Below are 15404 nucleotides of genomic sequence, written 5' to 3' on the forward strand. Positions count from 1 at the left end.
AAAAGTGGTGGCAGGCAGGCTCGAACCTGTACCACGAAGGAGGAAAAGAATGTGAAAAAAAAAGTGACATCTTTGCTGTAGCGCCCATCACAAAACCGGAAGTGGTGAAGGTTTAAATTAAGGTGAGTCAATCGATAAGAAAGGATGACTTTCGAAAATAATGGCGAAAAAAGCGACCTTCCCCTCCCTGTAGAAAAGTGGCCAGTTAAGGGTGAAGGAATTAATGTCTTTAACCAATTTTTCGATATTTGTCGTCGAAAGGGTTGAGCTTCAAAATGGTACCGATATCATGAAAATCCATCGCCTCTGTCGAAAGTTTTAGGCAGACATACATACATTTAAACAGACAAGGGAGATTTATATAATAGATTAGCAAGGCTACCCTGCATTGTCCTGGAAAAAATGTAACAAAACTTTTATTTCTTTTTGAATTATTTATAACAGTGGCTCGACAAGAATTTGTTCAGATTGGACTTGAAAATGACCATGTTGTAGTCAGCTGAGAAGCAGCCTCATGGGATTGTGTTCCACAGATAGGTAGTTCTTACTTGTGGATGTTTTTAGTTTTAGGTAGAGAGAAAAGGGAAACTATTGACTGGTTGTAGCTAAACAACCTTTTTTTTTTTTTTTAATTTTGTGAATGTTTTACAGGAGGATTGAGGCTGTCGAGCACTTGTCATGAAAATAAGGATAGAGCAGAGAAAGACTAGCAACGTTTCTTCTAGAGAGGAAAAAAGTTTCAAACCAAACTCTTATAAATTGGGATGTGCCATCGATTTTAGTTTTATTGTTTGTTTGAAATCAATACTTATTTTTTTAACATTACTACCAGCAGTGAAAGATTTTGTCTTAAGCAAAATTAAATAAAAAACGACAAAAGAATCGTTTTTGGCATCGGAAAATAGGCACAAATTTTTCTGATAGTGATTCCAGTACCCCAAAAAGTTCTGATTTTTTTTTTTTTCCAATTAATCGTTGCAATACTACTTGATAGAACAGGTGGGCGATACTCAGAATATTCGTAAATTACTTAAGATTTCTACCCAATCATGGCTGATGGAATAAGAGCATGCTACCTCGATGAATTAAATAAAGTGTTTCGTTCCAAATTCCATGCAGGTTGCCAAGTTCGACACTTCGAGAAGATTTGAGGTTACACCGGCCGAAATGTTTTTCAAATAAGTTAATTTTCAGTTCCTGGTAAAAATCAAGTGGTTGTACATTTTTTTTTTTTTTTTTTTTTTTTTTCTTTCTGAAGATGCGGTATACCTTGAAAATTCAGAACTCAACACCACCGATACCATCCTGGTTCGACATGTTACATTGGTAAATAATTAATTAACAATTGAAAATTATTGAAATTGTTCAGTGCTACCATTTATTGTTATCTCGTCTCGTATTGAATTGTGTGTGTGTGTGTGTGTGTGTGTGTGTGTGTGTTCCTCCCACCCCACCCACCCAACCACCCCATAAACACAACTTACAATTTTTTTTTTTTTTTTTTTTTTTTTTGAGAGAGACCGTAGTAATGAGAACATTTCTTTGACCTTAATAAAGTTAACAATGTTTAAAAAAAATGGGATTTGAAATTTTGAAACTGGATGGACAATGGGGATAATTAGTATCTGGGGGAACTATGAGCCATAAAATTTGAGGTAGTATAACCTATGACAAACATGAAACTAAGGGTATAAACTGTGTTGGGATGATACCCCTACAGATTCCGAGTATTCCTGACATCACTTCTAGTGACCAGGTTCTACTTTTCAGCAGTCTGAATCCAAGACTCAGAGAGGGACAGTCGTAACTTTACTTTGTCCTTCAGTTGAGCGGAGTTCCCACTCAGCTGACATCGTTTCTGCATTTTCTGTTTGCTTCATTTCACTGTTTCCGAGTCTTCTCGTTATTCTTTCCAGCATTTACACCATAACAACTGGTGACGAGGTTTCGAAAACTTCTGAGGGAATACCGAATTTTAAAATGCCCCAGTGTCCCCATGACAACTGGTGATGACTGAATTCTAAGATTAACAATTGATGAAAATTCAAAAAGAAATTACACAAGGAATTCAGAAAAGAAGAAATGGGCCGGCGTTAACTTGAAAAAAGTGAAAAAAAAAACAAATTCAAATAATGAATCGTTCGCAAGCATAGTTATTCTTTCCGACATTTACGCCATAGCAAATAGCAAGTGAGAGAGTAGGCTTGATAAGATGTAAGGATTATGCAAAAAACAAGATCAATGATAACGATCGAAAAGTCCCTATAAATCTAATTTTTTTTGCTCAAAGAGTAAAATAATAAAAAAAATTTTTTTAATTTTACCAATCGATACTGCTCAGGATGCAATGAAATCATTTTAGTTTTTAATTTTTATTTTTCCGTTTCTGAATTTTTTAGATTAGGAATGATAATTCGTATTATTTGGATTATTCGGACTACTGTTCTTATCTTGAATGTTATTTTCACAACGTTTTGGCCGATGTAACCTCCAATCTTCCTCAGATGTATCTTGCTGAACTCGGCGATCTGCATGAAATTTTGGATGGAGCACTTTATTTAATCCACTGAGGTAGCACACTCTTATACCGTCAGCCATGATTGGGTAGAAGTCCTAAGTAATTTACAAGTGTATTGTGAGTATCGCCCACACTAAGGATTGAACCTGCAACCTTCAGCTGAATTTTACTAAATGTTTTATGTTATGCCACAGGTCCTTCTGAACAATTCTAATATGAATTTTGGGAGCCTTAACCCTAAAAATAAGAATAGGAACGAGAACATCCTACTCTCATGGATTAAAGCCAGGACTCCTCTACTTAACGTGACAGAATTCTTAATTTACAATATATTGTATCTAAGATTTTTATCTATATTTTTTACTTTTGCGATTTTATTTTGTACACTAGTGCCATTTTTATCTGTGCCATTTTTTTTTTCTGATTCTTTTTAATTTGATAATTTACAATTTGTTTTCAAGATTTTGTGAGATTTTCATGTATATTTTTCATTTATGTCTTTTTTTTTTTTCATGTACACATGGGCCATTTTTACTGGGACATTTTTTTTTTTTCTTATACCATTTTTACCTAAGTTTGTCACAGTTTATAAATTTTAGTTTTACTGGTACTTTAAAATCGATAGATATTTATCATTTTATCATTAGTACTAGCAATTGAAAATTAAGATTTAAACAAAACCAAAAAATATATAAAAGAATCGTTTTTGGAATCAGAAATTAGACTCAAATTTTCCTGATTCCAATACCCCAAAAAGCTTGGATTTTTCAGCTCGCCCGATTCCAATTAATCATCCCCAAACTAAATAGAACTACATAATTTTGTCAAACTGCTGCAAAATACAGTGGTAGTAATATGGTATAATGAAAATTGCGTTTCAGAATTGCGTTTCTGATTTCTTTGAGATGAGGAATGGTGTTTTGGATTATTCGGACCACTGCTGTCATCTTGAGTGTCATTTTCACAATGTTTCAATCAATGTAACGTCCAATCTTCAGGTGTATCTTGTCAAACTCTGAATGTTTGCTGAACTTGGGAATCTGCACAGAATTTTAAATGAAACATTTATTTACTTAATGGGGGTAGTATGCTCTTGTTCCGTCAGCCACGACTGGATAGCGGTCCTAATCCAAATAATAGAAATATGCAGAATCAGTTTGATATTCCATATTCTTCAGACAACTGTTCTCATCTTAAATATCATTTTCACAAACATTTCAGCCAATATAACCTCTGACCTTCTTTAGCTGTATCTTATCAAACTCGCGGAATCTCCGTTAATCTGCATGATTCCTGAGTTTGGCAAGATGCTCCTGTAGAAGTTCAGAGGTTACATTGGCTAAAATGTTTGTGAAAATGATATTTAAGATGAGAACTGTAGTCCAAATAATACAAATTATCAATCCCCATCTCAAAAATTTAGAAACAGTTTGATATGTTACCTTAAATGCTAAGTAGGTTCAACTTTTAAAACCTCAAAATAATATTGAAATTTATTTATGTCTCCCTTTAGTTGTTGCTTTGTCCCTTTAAGACTAGTAAATTGGCTAGCAGGAATTCCAACCCCTACTCTCTCAGGAGTCACATAAGCCAGCCTATAAAAACCATTGCGTTCCAGCCCCTTTTTAAAACTCCAACAGGACAGTGGCTGAACTTAGTGAGAAAGCCCTCAATGGCAGTCACAGAAAGCTATCCCTTTCTTCTTCACCATTATTACATTAAACAGTGACTAGTTCTCAGCGCAGTCCCTGACGGCAGCAGGAAAATAGTCATTATTCATCCTTTGATTCCCGCTTACATTGTGACTAAGGCCAAAAAACAGAATATATTTTCCTTCACACAAAAAGAACCAGAATTGAGGGACGCACACGTGCAACCCGTTACTCAAACTCTTCACGCAGATAAGTTCCCGTGAAACACGTTTTTCGCAAACCTAACAATTTTCCTCGTTTCTGAACATTCACTTTTTTCTTGTCGTATTATACGCCATTTTTTTCTCACCAAGTAAAATTGCTCTAAATATTATACATTTGTCATGTTTCTTCTCACAAAAGCTGTTGCCATTTTTCTGTTTCAGAACTTATCCACAGAATTATTACCACATTCCCACCTGTGAGAATTGAACTTTTTTTTCAGGGTAAAATTAATCCCCAAAATAAATTTGTCTTAAAAGTTCAAAATCAACAAATGTTTATTATTTTATCATTATTACCAGAAAATTAAGCTTTAAACAAAACTAAAACAATATAAAAGAATTGGTTTTGAAATCTGAAATTAATCTTTTTTTGATTCTGATACCAAATAAAGTTTGGATTTTTCCAATATGCAATTGGGATTCTGATGAATCATCCCAATCCATAATTTTGTAAAACTATAGCAAAGTACATTATTTAAGTGCTAATAATACGGTACAAAAATTTAAAAATAAATATTGGCTATTCAGAATCAAAGTTTGATATGTTAGTTTAAATGCTTAGTAGATCTAACTTCTAAAATCTGAAGATAAATTTGTATCAGAAGATAAGGTGAACGGGGACCTTTCAATGAATGTGTGCAATAAGCCAATTCAAGGCAACCAAGTGTAAAACGAATCTCAAGTAATTTGCACTGCATGATTGTTCGCCCGAAATATCCGTGAAATACAAAACCTGAAAGTTTCTCCGATGTCAGGAAGTGTTAGCAAATCTGAATAAGAAATCGAAATCAGTACTATTTAAAGGACCCGTTTCAAAATGACTTCTCTTAAAAGAATGTAATTTTAAAAAAAGACTGTACTAAAATTATCTGTGTATTTGCAACGATCACGAACTAAGCATACCTAGTATAGGGAAAACCATTAATCTTTATAAATAAAACGGTAGATGAATGTCAATGTGTGAAAATATTTAACTGATAAACTCTTAAACTACTTGTCACATAATGCTGAAATTAACACGAAATAGTAATCGTAAACCAAGGATGGTTTATAGCGATCAAAATTTTTGTTCAGATGGATGAATAACGCGTACAGAAATGTTGACAAGTTGAAATGCAAACTGTTGGTTTCAACTTGAAAACATACTTTTATTACGTTTGTGCAAATTCATTCATAACGTGAAGTGATTTAATTTAAAATCTTATGTATCAGTCAATACCTCAAATAATAGGAAATGTGGCTGGAGAGCTGAATGTTTTGATTTCGATTCTAGCTGATGGCACCCAAGTCTTTTTAACTTTTGAAATCGGTATTTATAATATTCGATAAAGAATTGGCTTTGTAATAATAAAAATAATAAATCTGCAGGAATTAAAAATCTCTTTAAGTGTATTTTACAACGCAGCAAAGCAAGGTTCCCCCGTGCTAGTCTTCTTATATATAATAAAATGACTGCAGAAATTCCCCTCTGGACCAAAGTATTATAGGTTTGCAACAACAGATGCCACATACAAATACAATACATCTAAGCTAATAGACAATATCTTATGTAGCTTTTGAACACTATTATAGACCCATTCATTCATGATAATAAAATGCTACATTGCATCAGACAAGCAACACCATCACAATCACAGCATCTTTAGAGGAAGGAGTTCCTATTTTTCTCTCTAAATATTTAGTCCTACCACCGCTACCAGTTGTCACCAGGACTAATTCTAGATTTTACAATGAAACCATGATTATATCGACCGTAACTGTTTATTAGATACATAGACATAACATAATCTTTCCAATTTCCATTTCATACATATCATTTGGATTCATTGGACTACTATTCTCATCTTGAGTGTGATTTTCACAATGTTTCGGTTTATGTAACCTCTGACCTTCTTCAAGTAATGTTTCTGTTGAACTCGCAACAGAAACATTCTCGGGTTTGACAAGATAGACCTGAAGAAGTTTAGATCGACTAAAACACTATAGTCCGATGAATAACCAATCCTCATCTCAAAAATTACGAAATGTCATTCCATTTCATGATTAATAAAGTCTCCCTTTCCAAAGTCTGTCTATTTTGATTGGCTGAGCACTGAAAATTCTCATATTCTGGAATTCAATTCTTTCTTTTATAAACTAACGGTTAATAAAACTAAAATATGGCATCATTAAAAGACATATCTGGCATGGCGATGCGTCTAATACAAAAAAACATTCTGTTAAAGAAATTGCCCCAAAACTTAATAATTTGTAAATTTGTATTTCTATTTTTTCTCCTTTAGTTTTGAAATAAGGATTGGTTATTATATTTGGATTCATCAGACTATTGTTCTCATCGTGTCATTTTCATGTTTCGGTCGATGTAACCTTCAACCTTTTTCAGCTGTATTTTGTTGTTTACAGAAATGCTTCTGTCGAACTCTGAGAATTTGGACTGAATTTCGAACAGAACCCTTTATTTACTTCACAAGCATGCTCTTGTTCCATCAGCCATGAGCCTAAGTAATTCACAATTGTATTTTTTTTTTTTGTTTGTTTTGTTTTTTTGATCGCCCACACTGAGGATTGAACCTTCCACCTTCAGGAGAATATCACTATTACAATTGATTTTTTTTTTTTTTTTTTTTTTTTTTTTTTTTTTTTTTTCAAGTACTCTAACCACTATGCCATATGTCCTTGTAGACAGTTCTAGTACAAATGTCAGGAGCCTTGAACCTTTTTTTTTTTAATTTTTTTATAATCTTCCAGAGGCTAACAGCAGAACCAGGTACGTCTTCGAATGTGTTTGTTATATGTTGACACACACAGACACTGAAAGGGTTAATTACACATTAAGGAAATGTTAAGAACACACACCTAGATAGTCATGAGACGTAAATAGACCGCAACAACATATCTTAGGGTTCAGATACTGAAGAACCACCATAGACATTTAGTGACACGTACACACATTCAGATGGACCCTTCGTCACGTACATACGCAGTATGTCCATTCAGTGTGTATATACACAAACAAACCCCACAATGTAAGATTGTTACTTGAAGTAACTCCATTCCTCGTGAGTTATCCATACTGAGATCTTATTTGGTCCACGATTTTGAATCTTTAGTCAGGATTTTTTTTTTTTTTTTTTTTTTTTACACAGGCATAACCACATTATAAAGGCCAAGAGGCCACTCGAGGATAAGGGTTAAAGAGTGTACAGTAGAGATTGGACAATATAGTAATCAATTCGGTAAATTTGTTAACTTATATGGAACGGCTCATCAAGAACATCCGCATGTCAGGTTAATATAACAAACCCCTGTACAGAGAGACCATAGACACTCTAGTTCTCTCCAATACATACATGTTTTTTTTATTTTGTTTTATTTATTTATTTTATTTTTTACATTATTAATGTACATGTGTGTTAGTGGCCGTCGGGTTGGAATCTATGGAGCTTCTTGTTGAACCCCATGGTTAGACGTTTCTGTTGCATTCCAGGAGAGTTTTAGAGTTGATTTCAAGCAACATGGAGAGTTGCTGTCGGTACCCTGTCTTAGGCAAGAAAAAAAGACGTCTAAAAAAAAAAATAAAATAAAATTTAAAAAAAAATGTAGCTTTTGGGACATACATGAAACTAAAATATACCATCTTCTGGCTAGGATCCAAGGGTAGTATCTGTTCTGTTTAAAGATGGTATAATGATAATGCTTACATAATGGCGGTCTTTTCAAATAATTGTTTAAAAAAATTCTTTCATTTAAAAAATACATGGAATATAAAATATAAATATGGACAAATTCTCATAAATGAAAAATGGAAGCATCCATTGATTAGTATTTTATATAGGTAAGTGATTTTTTAAAATTATTATATTTAGATTAAGTTAATTTGTTGAATTTTGTGAAATCTTTTTAAAAGAAAACCGATTAAAAAAAATATTGTATATTTTTCGATAAAACCTTTTATTTATTGTGGGTTTGGTCTTTGCTCCTTTTATTGGAAAAAAAAATTAGGGTTTAAATATCATTATTCATATCGTTATAAGCTTTGAAATATAGCAAGTCTATTTTTTTAATGGTGACTTCTGACACTCCTATGAATGCACATCTCTCTGTTGCAGATATCGACGGTGTCATACTCTAAGAAAGCAACTCCCTGTCATAGATGTGTGCCAGAATTCTGGAGCACAAAATGTCACTTGTTTTAATGGTACCACTTCCGTCTTCATAGCTCTTTAACAGTTGAGTAAAAAGAAAAATAGGAGGCTTTACTTTTGGAACGACTCTTGTACTTTCTAAATGTTAAACATGGGTCATCTTTCAGTCAATATTAAGTTCACGCAAAAAAAAAAAAAACCTATGTGCGATAAAAGCTGATTTTGCAGTTTTTCTTGCTACTGCATTCACAGCAGTAATAGTAGATCCGCCATTTAACAAAATTGTCTTTATTTATTTATGGCGATTAATGTGTCTCTCACGACACAAATTCGTTGTTTTCTGCTAATCGTTTGCATTCATTACATGACGTTGATAACTTAAGCCCTTAAAGTAGCTAATATCTGTCATAATACAAAGATCAATCAATGTCACTTCAGACGTTTTCTATTTGTTTTTGTTTTTGTCATTGGCAACAACAAAATTAGGCCAATTGCAATATAGACCAATTTCGATTTTTTATTTTATTTTATTTTATTTATTTATTTTTTTTTCAATGTTTCTGAGTCTGCTTTGTATGTTCATGAAAACCCAACTTATTCATTAAATTGTGATTTTTTTTTTTTTTTTTTTTTTTTTTTTTTCCAAAGGTTTAAACGATATGTCATCATGGCTGGTGTGTGTGTGTGTAATCAGGCAGCGTTTTTATATTTAAGCAAATCTTGTTAAAAATAACAGAAAGTTTCAGCTTAATTATACCTTTTTTATTTATTTATTGATTTTTCTTTTCGATTTTCTTATTGTTGTGGCCCTGAAAGGGTCACTAAAGAAAACAGACACGGAAATGAGTTAGAAAAGGTAAAATATATTGAAACAAAAAAAAATACATATACAAAGAGCAACCGTCCTAGTAAGTACTACCAAGATGGCGGGCTACAGAAGTAAACTGACCACCCCCTAGTGTGTGTGTGTGTGTGTAATATATATATATATATATCAAATCCCCAAAACAGTATTTCATGGTAAACAACTGATGATCCCTTAAAAAATAAATTATTACCAGTACTATAGTGAATTCGAGAGAGCAAGTTGATGCAGTGATTGCAGGTGATTGAATGGCTTACTGACTAAATGGTTTTCTAACGAATGATAAAAAATATTTTTTGTTATAGTTTTAAAGGTTAAAAACTTACAAGACATATATATATATATATATATATATATATATATTTATACAATGTTGCATAAAAATCAAATCTTCAATATTTTCCTAAGCACTACTGACTAAATTTCATCTCTCAACTTAGTGAGATACCTTCACACTTTGCTAATGTTGTTCGTGAATGGCTGAATGCCCAATTCCCTGGAAGATGGATAGGTTGTCGCGATTCACATGAATGGACTTCCAGAAGTCCTGATTTAACACGTCTTGCAACTTTACTCAACGAAACCAAGAAATTTAGAAGAACTTGAAGCGCGAATACATGATCTTATGACTACCGCTCCACAAGAGTTTCGTGTGAAATCAGTTGATGCGATTCCTGGCCAACTTGAAAAGTTGGTGGCAAATGAAGATGCCTATATTGAATTTTAAATAAAAGTCTACGCATTATACTTTCTTCTCGTTCTAATTAATTTTATAAATTATATTTTAAAAATAAATTGTATGTATTTTAAAATTACTTTTCAATCCCTACACACACACACACACACACACACACACACACACACAGAGTGATCTGGTCTGTCTACGTGAAGAACAGTTAATTTTTGGTTTATAGACTTGAAGCTTTATATTTGGGAACTCTGAATTGTGAAACAAATTTGATTTGGTTTTTAGCCGGTAAAAATAGCTGCTAAGGAGTCCAAATTGATAAAATTGAAACTTGGCAGGCGTAAGTTGACTTAAAGTGTTTCTCTACGCATGCGTAAATATACATTTATACGTTAATGTTGGTTAATTTTGGTGTCTTGATATCTATCTGTTGGTGACTCGGATGATAATTGAAAATGCTGGAGCGCTAAATGTTTTTGTTTCAATTCTAGCTGATGGCACCCACATTTTTTTTCTTTTTGAACTTTTAAAATCGCTACTATATATTGGGTACAATATAATAATCAGTAAAAAAATCTGCATAAATTAAAATATCATTTAAGTGTATTTTATGACCGGGCAACGCCAGGACGCCTGCTAGTTTAATCCATAAACTTTGCTGCCTGAGTCAGACAGACTATTGATAGGCGTTTCTGGAATTTCCGCTTTAATGCTCTTCTCAGAGGCATCCTCTCCATGGCAACCGATTCAAGATATTCTTTCTTTCACCCTTTCCCCATCCATTTTCCTTAGAACCCTTCCCTCTCCTCTTCCTTCTACCCTATTCAACTCCCTCTTACTTTCACCTCCCCCCCCCCCCGCTTTTTTTTTTTTTTTTTTTTTTTTAACTAATTGATAACTCAAATTTTAGCATTGAAAAATAAGATTCTTTCACGATGACTGTTCCGACTGTGACACATTAACATTTAAGGCAATAAAAGATCCATTATTTACCTCCTCCTTTTGAGGGGAAGTTATGCAGTATGCACGAGGTTGGGTGGAGATTTAAAAAAAACGAGTAGACTAGAATAAGCACATTTTGACTTACAAAACATGCCCAAACAGCCATCCGACAGCTTACGAAGGAACCACATATATAAATAAAACCGTACGTGTATTTGTGAAAATATTTAACCGATAAACTCTTAAACTACTGGTCACACAACACTGAAATTAACAGGAAATAGTAATCATACACCAAGGATGGTTTATAATAAGTACAATCTTTGTTTGGATGAATGAATAACTTAACGTGCAAAGAAATGTCGGTAAATTGAAATGCAAAATGTTCGTTTCAACTTGCCGACATATTTCTGTTACTTTTGCGCCTGCGCAAATTCATTCATAGCTTGAAGTGGTTTATATTTTAAATCTTTCTTTTCTATATGTCAATAGCTCAAATGTGGTAGGAGCGTGGCTGCAGTGCTAAATATTTTGCCATCTATTCCAGCTGATGGCACCCAAGTCCTTTTTGTTTCTACTTTTGAAATCAATACTATATATTAGGTACAATATAATATTCAATCGAGAATTGGCTCTGTAATAATAAATATGAATTAAAATATATAGATAATGGTGATATAGTTTCCTGAAATTCTTGTTTATTAAATAGTACTTGATGATTAAACGGTGTGTTTATAATACTTTTATTTATGCAAACATTATTAGCTACATATGTGCATACATGTTTCTGTGGCAATCTCTTATTGGAGATTCCATGTCTTCAGGCTAACAGAGGAAGCCTCATGAATATGCTTCCTCTTCTAGACATGGAATCTCTGATAAGAGATTGCCGCAGAAACATGAATTATAATTTTATTTTATTTATTTTTTATAAAGGAGTTGCCTTTTATCAATGCCTAGAGGCCACTCGAGGATAAGGGTTAATGAGTGTATAGCATTCAACTGAACAATATCGTAGTAATCATTAGTAATGAAAATTTGGTAAATTGGATTCCTTAAGGGGAAAGCTCATCAAGAACTTGTTTACATTGGACTCGAAGACAACCATATTGTAGTCAGCTGGAAAGCAGGGAAACGGAATACAGTTCCACAGGCGTGCAGTTCCAAGAAAGAAACTTTGTTCATGGAATCTACGTTTATGACCAGGCAAGATTAGGTGTTCTCTTCCATCCCTAGTCTAAAATAAAAATTAAAAAAAATGAAAGACTCTGTATCATATATGATGATTTTTTTTTTTCCTTACAGGTGTCCTAGTGAGGATCTCCCCCCGCCCCCTCTCCAATATCATGAATTCAATGGGTGAGGGTCTATGCGCAATCTCCAGGAAAGAAGGGTGGATCATATGAAGATTCCCAGGATAATTTTTTTTTTTTTTTTTTTTTTTTTTTACATAGGCATCCTCACTTATCTAGGCCAAGAGGCTACTCGAGGATAAGGGTTAAAGAGTGTACAGTAGAAATTGGACAAAATGGTAATCATTAGTAATGGAAATTCGGTAAATTTGTTAACTTATATGGAACAGCTCATCAAGAACTTGTTTACGTTGGACTTGAAGACAACCATATTGTAGTCAGCTGGAGAGCAGGAAAACAGAAGACAATTCCATGGGCGTGCATTGGAGAAGAGGAACTAACATGTTCTGCCTGAGATGATGGATGCAGAGAAAATTGTCAACGTTTGGATTGGGTGGCATGTGCGTGCTAGAGGTGATGGGGGGGGGTACATGTACAATAGCAGATTTTCTTGAATAATTTAAAAAAAAAAAACAACTCGTCTTTGACATCATTTTCTTCGCCAGATGACATTTAAAAAAATTTTTGTTTTACAAAGTCTCAAATTTTATTTCTCAAATGTAACAATTTTTCATGAATGTATTTGATTACCTCCCCCTCTCCAGGAGAGCTTGGACACAAGGTCAGGTGTGGTTTTGAAAATTCAGCGCACTAGTATGAAAAGTGCACTCTATTACGTTTATTTTTGAGATGAGGATTGATTATTCATATTATTTGGATTCTTCGAACTACTGTTCTCATCTTGGGTGTCATTTTCGCAATGTTGCGGTCGATATAACCTCTGACCTTCTTGGTGGAACATAGTGCATATGAGCACGTGGGAAGATATCTGCGGCAGCGAAGGATGGCTGACTTGTGAGGAGCTTAGCAGCAGTATCTAAAAAACGCGCATATGCAAATTAGGAAGTGTGCGTGAGAAGGAAAAAAAGGAGAGAAAAATGCAGCATGTGTTTGGGGTAGATGCAAAATGGACGTTGAAGAGAATGGACATGTGAAGTCGAAAACAAGAATGGGCCAGCATGTGGTCGGAAGAAAAAGAAACACGTGCCAGGCTAAAATGAACAGATGGCAGCGAGAGACTTTTTTAAGTGGTGCCAAAAGTAACTGTAATAAAAACTTTTGTTAAAAAAAGAAAGATGTCGACCCAGATTTTTATATATATATATATATATATATATATATATACAGGGTGTCCGTAAAGTTACTATACAGTCTTATTGTGTATTCGAGAAAGCCAAGAAGTGTTGAAGATCTTCGACAATTTGTTATTGATGCATTTGCCAACCTTGATCGTGACTTGTGCACCAAAGTTTGTCAGAGTGTGGTGTCACGTTGTCGAGAATGTATTGGAGCTGAAGGCCTCCAATTTGAATATTTGTCATAGAAATTGTTTGCCTTGATTGTTACAGTCTTTTCGGATGTAACACGTGTATTTTCTGAGATTTTTATAAACATAAAGGTGTTATTTCTTTTTATTTCTTTTGTTACAAATATTTTAATACAATATCTTATTGTACTGTTAATATATTGCAGGGTGTCTGTATAGTAACTTGTAAGACTGTATAGTAACTTTACGGACACCCTGTATATAAAAAAAATTTTTTTTTGTGGCTATGTTACATTCTGGTGTATCTTAATGTGAAACTAGGAAATCTGTTGAACTCGAATCTGTGCAGAATTTTAAATGGAACCTTTTATTTAATCCATGGGGAGTAGCATGCTCTCGTTCTATCAGCCATGACTGGACTGAGTAAAAGTCCCAAGTAATTAGCAATTATATTTTGAATGTCGCTCGCACTCAGGATTGAACCTTGTAAAGTTACACTCTTCTGGACATTGAAGGTTCAGTCTCTCAGCCTGAGAGCTGATATGGCTGTTGGAAATAAAAACCATGCAGAGGTGACACTGTTCTGGAAATTTTGTCTGGCTGTAACCAGTCAACTGTGAAAGATTTTTGCTGGGTATGGGGCATCCTACTGTAAATGTAAAACCTTCACCCACTATCTCGTACATACCAACCGAGAGAACCGTCCTTTTAGATGCAATCGTTTGTGTCTCCCTTGCACTTGGTTCACCGGGTATATTTTTCATGTAGTTTTTTTAAAATCTTTTTCATGAGTCTGGCTGCACCTATAATTACTGGAATGATGGAGATCTTCATAGATTTCAGTTTTTTTCTTTTTTCTTTTTTTTTTTTTTTTTTTTTTTTAAATTTTTTATGTAGTGTAAAAGACCTTGGTATTTTATTATCTTCCCTCTCAGCTTTTTTTAACCCAACATCATTGGGAACACTAACTTCTAAGGTTGTTTCTTTCTCCCTTTTTTTTTTTTTTTTTTTTTTTTTTTTATCCAAATCACTGTTGGGTTTAATAGCTCCCATTTTCTCGATACGTAACTGTAGGAATTGCAAATCATAGTGAATGGTGATTAACTTATTTCCAACTCTTCTTTCTGGTACATGTTTCCAGGACTTGCTGCTACGTTCGATATTGAACTTTTTTACAAGTGGTTCAGTAGAGATATTTACACACTCCATTGCACTTGGTTCACCGGGTATATTTGCCAGGTAGTTTTTGAAATTATTTTTCATGAGTTCAGCTGCTTCTATAATTACTGGAATGTGGAGATCTTCCTAAGATTCCAGTTTCTTTAAATTTCGTAAGTAAGACTTTGATATTACATTATCTTCTCTCTCAGCTTTGTTTAATCCAACATCATCGGGAACACTACTTCTAAGGCTGTTTCTTTTCTCTCTTCTTTTTTTTTTTTTTGTCATATCACTATGTCAGGTTTAATAACTCCAATTTCTAGATACATAACTGTAGGAATTTCATATCATAGTGAATGGTGCATAACTTATTCCCAACTGTTCTTTCCGGTATATGTTCTCAGGACTTGCTGCTACGTTCGATATTGAACTTTTTTACGAGTGGTTCAGTAGAGATATTTACGCACTCCAATGTGTCACATTGTGTAGTA

General features: G+C 33.7%; 1 protein-coding gene across 3 annotated transcripts in view; it reads left to right on the forward strand.

The window, feature by feature from the left end:
- The window catches only part of LOC145296089 (lipid droplet-associated hydrolase-like), a 99553-nt gene that overhangs the window by 12372 nt on the left and 71777 nt on the right, over nt 1–15404 (forward strand). The window contains exon 2 of one of the 3 annotated variants that reach the window (XM_080142227.1): nt 1259–1326. The exons of the other annotated variants lie outside the window; for them this stretch is intronic. The gene's annotated coding sequence lies outside the window, so the exon portion shown is untranslated. The remainder of the gene's footprint in view (nt 1–1258; nt 1327–15404) is intronic. 3 annotated transcript variants of the gene reach the window in all.

The sequence above is a fragment of the Euprymna scolopes genome, chromosome 16 (assembly GCF_053919585.1).
Source record: "Euprymna scolopes isolate OS-2025 chromosome 16, ASM5391958v1, whole genome shotgun sequence".
Classification (NCBI taxonomy): domain Eukaryota; kingdom Metazoa; phylum Mollusca; class Cephalopoda; order Sepiida; family Sepiolidae; genus Euprymna; species Euprymna scolopes.